This window comes from Lytechinus variegatus, chromosome 2 (assembly GCF_018143015.1).
Source record: "Lytechinus variegatus isolate NC3 chromosome 2, Lvar_3.0, whole genome shotgun sequence".
Taxonomy (NCBI): domain Eukaryota; kingdom Metazoa; phylum Echinodermata; class Echinoidea; order Temnopleuroida; family Toxopneustidae; genus Lytechinus; species Lytechinus variegatus.
In genome coordinates this window covers 20,224,047-20,230,304 of record NC_054741.1, presented here as the reverse complement: position 1 = coordinate 20,230,304, position 6,258 = coordinate 20,224,047, and positions in this window count along the sequence as shown.

The following is a 6,258-nucleotide window of genomic DNA, read 5'->3' as shown; positions in this document are numbered from 1 at the left end:
GCACAGCATGAACGTCATAAGTAATGCACGTGCCCCATTACTGTTTCGTAGTCTATTGAAGACAGTCGTTTTAATGTACACTGCTCAATTAAGAATGAAGCTTACATTATTTAATATTTCACTAGTACAAAGTCAGAATAGCTTCACAAATGATTTATTTCAATAAAAATCAAACCAACTACTGTATACTAGAGCTCCCACCCTCCATGAAAATAAACGATTTCTTATTAAGGCCTTTGTTTCTTGGGGAAAAAGATTTCTAATTCTTTATCATCGCAGAAAGTCAAATGGAGAATAGTATCAAAAACAAAATAAGAAGGAGCGAGAGAGAAACAAATTTGTGTGTACCGGCCACCCCTCCCCCTAGAATAGATAACAAATAATTAGTTAAATAAATGAATAAATAGAAATAAATAAATGAATAAATAAATAACATAAGTACATGTACCCTTATGATGTAATCTTTTACCCCTTTTTCATTTTCTTTTTTGTTACTGCCCCCTTTTCATTTATATTCATCTTTTAATTATTGGGCCGAATCTAAACGAGAGTGGTGCCTTAATGGCTTGTTACTGCCCCCTTTTCATTTATATTCATCTTTTAATTATTGGGCTGAATCTAAACAAAAGAGTGAGGCCTAAGTGACAGGAAAACATGATTAATGTTTATAGAAGAGTTTGCCAGTTGCCAGCATGTGTTCGTGCTAAATGCGTTCAAAACTATTTATTTCTCTCTTATATATCATAGGGTGAAAACGTAATATTTATCATTATGATATCCATGATTCAGGTAATATCTAAACCATTTATATTTTTCTTTAGATCCTCCTAGATCACGATAGTATTTTTCATGTTAACATTTTTTGGGGGAAAATGACGTGAGGGGCTCAAAGTCGATGACCAAAAGTTGATACAAGTTGTTGCCTTCCTTTGATTTTTTTTTTTACATCAGTATCATGTCCTCTCTTTTTATGTTTTTTCCCCTACTTTCTTCATTTTCCCCTTCTATTTTGATTCATGTCACTATACCTGAACAAAATCATCATTATGATAGCCGCCTCTGATCATAAATATTTTTTTCAGGGTTCAGGGCCCCGTCTTACAAAGAGTTACAATTGATCCAATCAATCGTATATATAGCTCTATGGAAATCCATTAGTGTCATAATTTTTTCTACAGGAAATGTGCAAAATATCCTTTGTAAAAAAAGGAGAACACCCCGAACTGTCAAGAAATCGATGAGTTTATGGATATACATGTACATTCACATCTAGAAAAAAAACTTGAGCAAACATGCATTTTATATATGTTGACTTTGCTGGCTTTTCATAGTTGCGATTGATCAGATCAGTAGCGGACCATGACCCGGCGGAGACAAAGCATTGGGGGGCAGTGGGCACTGCATTGTTTGTGAAATGAATGCTGTGCCCCCCCCCAATGCTTTGTCTCCTCCGGGTCACGGTCCGACACTGGATCAGATCAATCGCAACTCTTTGTAAGACGGGCCCCTGGTGTCACTGTTTCCATCCTGTATAACTGCACCCAAGCATTTCGTCGATACCGCCCCCATGCTTGAACGGAGGATAAAAGTAGGTTCAGTAGAAAAATAATTCCATAAATTTGGACATATTGATATTGATCAAATAGTATAGTTTACTTCGGTCCAAGCCGGGGGCCATATAGCCTGAGCTGAAAATTCAAAATTTCGGGCACCCCCATATCAAGGGGTCTTTTTCTTTTATTCTTTTTTTTTTGCCCTGCATTGTTTTTTTTTTGGGGGGGGGGCAGAACGTCCATATTATGCTAGTGGCTATAGGGGCACGATCTTCATAATTTTGTATGCCTCTTCTTCTTCTTTTTTATAAAAGCTTGTTTTGTCATAGACAAATAATTGTTCAATCAAGGAATTTTGCGATTCCATTTTTTTATTCGGTGTCTCTACCACGCCCTATATGTGATTAATTCACATTGTAACATGCTGCTCCAATCGCCAATGTGAAGATGAATTCATTATGCATGGTAAAAACAAAAATACAAACGAACTATATTTTTTTATCAATAAAAATATTTTTTTATCCCTATTGTTTCCGGGGGGGGGGTCAGTATTAAAGTTCTCGACAAGATATACGGACGGCAGCGTTTTCAATCATCATTCTGATTGACCGAAACCGTGTCGTAAATCCAGTCAAAATAGGGGTTTGGATGGTTGATAGCAATAATCAAGCTGAAAATTCCAAATTTGAGAGGCATGCACCCCCATATCAAGGGGTCTGTGTATGGGGTCCAAATATCATCACCTAATTTGGCGATGATAGTTGATGCTTCTATAACGATGTTTAATAGTTTGAATTGTGACATTAACTTGTGAACTGCATGCAGTTGGGTTATATGCATATTAATATACGATGGAGAGAAGCGAGCGAGTAAATTTTCAGTAGTTGGATGACTATAGATGTTGTCCAAAAACGAATATAGATTAACACGGTTGAGCTTTGTACAATGAAAACTCATTAAAGGTTAGAGGTAAGATAAGAATAGAATAATTAATCATAATTGGGTGCCTTATACTTCTGAAAAGTGGAAATAGCACATCGATGCAAATGCAAATGAGAATATTGTGGCAACCTGGAAAGGAAAGATTAGGAATAATCTTTCATAATGTATGATGATTCAACTATCAAAATCAAAGTTCATTCACATTTTGAAGTATTTATTAGACCATCATGCAGTCATGCTAATAAATGTTATTACAAGTCTCCTATGGATATGGTAAAAATATACGTTAAACATAATGTTCATTTGATCAATGAGTTATGTCATCAGTATCTTCTTGTAATTTTCACTTTCTTCTCCTTCTCTTTTTTTTCTTGGTCGTTGATTTTTTCTTACCCCAAGCATCCTGGGGGCCCGTTTCTCAACACATGGACAAGTTAGTCATATCTTTATCCACCAACCACGGAGTTAGTTCCAATCTTACTAAACCTGTTTCTCGAAAGGCTTCCTAACTAAAATACCTTGATATCGATACTTTCGGTAAAAAGAGCAGACGAGACGTAGCCTTAGTCACAAAATATCATAATTAACAAAATTAAAAATTATGACAAAATTGCAAATATTGTGATAAATTGGGAAATAAATCTTTTCAAAATATTAGCACACGTGAATTATGCATCATACATACTTAGACCATGAAGACTGGAGCATTCAATTGCAGAGAAAATTAAATTATGAATAATTCATTTCATGACTAAAAAATCACTTGTGGACGTTGAGATGGGTACCCCCGGGATATCCAATTCTAATAGTTTACGAAAGTAAACCATAATGGTTTTCTTTGTAAAATGATTATAATTATACGGTCTTTCATGATTCTAAACGTCATCAAAATATAGTTTAACGAAACATTTTTAATTATTGATACCGAAAAATACGATATTTGACAAATTATATGCATAAATTAGAGATAGAATTTATCCAACTGTTAATAGGGGTCTGAAAACAACAAATACGAGTTCAGTTATGGATGGCCTGACGTGGTAGAACCTTTCTCGATTAAATCATTTTACTATTTCAAAATGAATGGTTTTGTGGCGTTTAACAACAGTTTTTATAGTTTATTTGTATTACAATTATCATTGAATGCATTATCCCACTTGTTTTGTGAAGTCATTTCAACCTCTATGATTGATTACGTAAGATTATAATTTTAAAATTTCTAAGCACTTTTGCATGTCATAGTCTACCCACGTGATGCCACTACGTCATTAAGAAAGAAGTTAGGACAGGTTCGGAGGTGTCATAAATATTTAGTGAGGTTGTTGTACCCGATCTTGGTAAAGAGGGCTTCGTGAAACGGTTAGCGGACAAGTAGCTCACTATCTCCGATTTAGTCAAGAAGTTAGACTTATGACGGTGTTGAGAAACGGGCCCCTGCAGGTCCATTTTGTGTGCCATGCATTGATAACCATTTAATAGTCGTTGTATACAGTCTAAAGCCAAAATGCCAAAATGATGTGATGCAGTGAATATAACCTTCACAGTTTTTTCATGGCCGAATTACGTACATTCCGATTCCGAACAAGAACTTTTTCGTCTTAGAATGCGAAGTTTGTATCACCGGAGATTTTTATTCTGACTTTCTGTCTTTAAAAGTTCGTTGAAAAGTGTGGGGGCTGATTATACAGGCCATTCCCCCTCTCCGAAAAGTGTTATCCTCACCCCATGGGATTTATGCCGTCAGTGGACTAAAAATGACAGACAGAATGCTTAGTTTTCTTTTGCTTTTAGTAAAAGGGGGGTATAAAGGGTATAAGGCATGCTAGGAAAAAAAATATATATATACAAATAATAAGCTGTAAGAGAGCGAAGCGAGTGAGCAATTAAACAAATTTTTTTTCTTATTAAAATCTAGTTTTGTGATATATAGACTTTGACATAATCCTTTAAAAGTGGATCGTCTACTTTTAGCTTTCTTTTCCTATTGTTGCTTGTTCCCTTCTATTTTGGTCGTGAAATTGTTTGAGGTCAATGCCCCCAAGCTCTAAATTTGTATGCCAGCGAGGGGGGGGGGGTAGTACTTAAGGGCCTAGTCCACCTCAGAAAAATGTTGATTTGAATAGTGGAAAAATAAATTTTCATCATAATCGGATGTAAAATAAGAAAGTTATGCAAATAGTTATATTCACAATTTAATCATATATGCAAATGAGAGAATGGATGATGTCACTCACTCAGTATTTCTTTTGTTTATATTGCTTTGAATCATGCAATATTAGAACCAACTTGACTGAACCATAAAATGTAAACAATCATGGTAATATCACATGTTCAGGGAGAAATAAAACTTTGTTTCACAGGACAGTGATAAAAAATAGAATATTTCAGAAATAGTGAGTGAGTGATATCATAATATACCGTGCAAGATCTGCATATAACTATTTTTTTTAATCAGAAGAAACTTAAAAATGTCTTAACTTTCTTATTTTACATTTCATTTATGAAATTTTCTATGGATTTTCCTCTTTTTCTTCAAATAAACTTTTTGTTGGGGTGGACTTGTCCTTTAAAAGTGGGGGTGTCTACTTTAAGTACATGTTAGCTTTATTTCTACAATAAGACGAGGTACTATAAGGACTAGATCAATAATGCGAGCGCGAAACGCGAACTTATTTTTTTGTTGAAAAATTGAAAATGGGCCACTGAGGACTCTTATCGATTCTCTTGGTTATTTCCATTTTATTCTGTTCTCTTTTTTTATGTTCTCCACTTATTTTACATCATAAACCAGAAAAAAAAATGAATACTAAAATAAGAATGTGGCATTATAAACGGGGCACACCTCATGCGGCTTGGTTGCGGGGAGGGGTAAATGTTTAAAAGATAATGACATTTACAAAATCACAAACATGAACATGTCATTCTATTTCATCCTGGAATTTTCTTCTTTCCGCCATCGAGTCCATCCATATCTTTCTAATTTCTGAAAGGAATGGTTTCATTCGGCATGAATAATAAACATGAGACAATTCCGAGAAATAAAAATCGCTTGTCAACATGCATTTAAAATACTTGTCATAATGATGGGGGTAATGACATAAGCCACCACCCACCTGAAATTTACAGGGGGATATATCCCCTATCATCCCATACATCCCAAACTTTGTGGAATATGAGGTGAATATCGATGTGTCTTTTTACTTCCACCAAATGCATTCTTCAATATTAACGACCGGTTTCTGTTTCTAAAGTCTAACATCTGAAACTTCTGTTTTTCTGAATGGCCAGATTTGCATCACCCCATATATCGGATCAGGAAATAATATGAAGATGATGAACAAAGAGAAGAGATAGGCTTACGATTTTAGCGATATAAATACGAGGCCCATGTTAAGTTTGAACTCATAAATAATGGCTTTATCAACTCTAATATAATAATCCAGCGATCTACTAGTCTTACGATAAGATTTCCAAGTATAAATAATAAAGTTTATATCCAACGAAAGTCTCTCATTCATTGGTCAAAAATGTTTTTCGATGATGAACCAATCAATTTACATGGAGTAGTTACTCCAATACCCCACATATTACCCCTATTAACTCTATTAAATGCAAATGAAACATTAAGAAATGTTTTTTGCAAGGTTACAACAGTAATTTTTTTTCACTCTTCTTCTTGAGTTTTTCTTGCTCCTGAATATTGCACAAGAACCATGTCTCAAATACTGCGCTGATAATGCATGTGTGCATTTGGCATATGGGA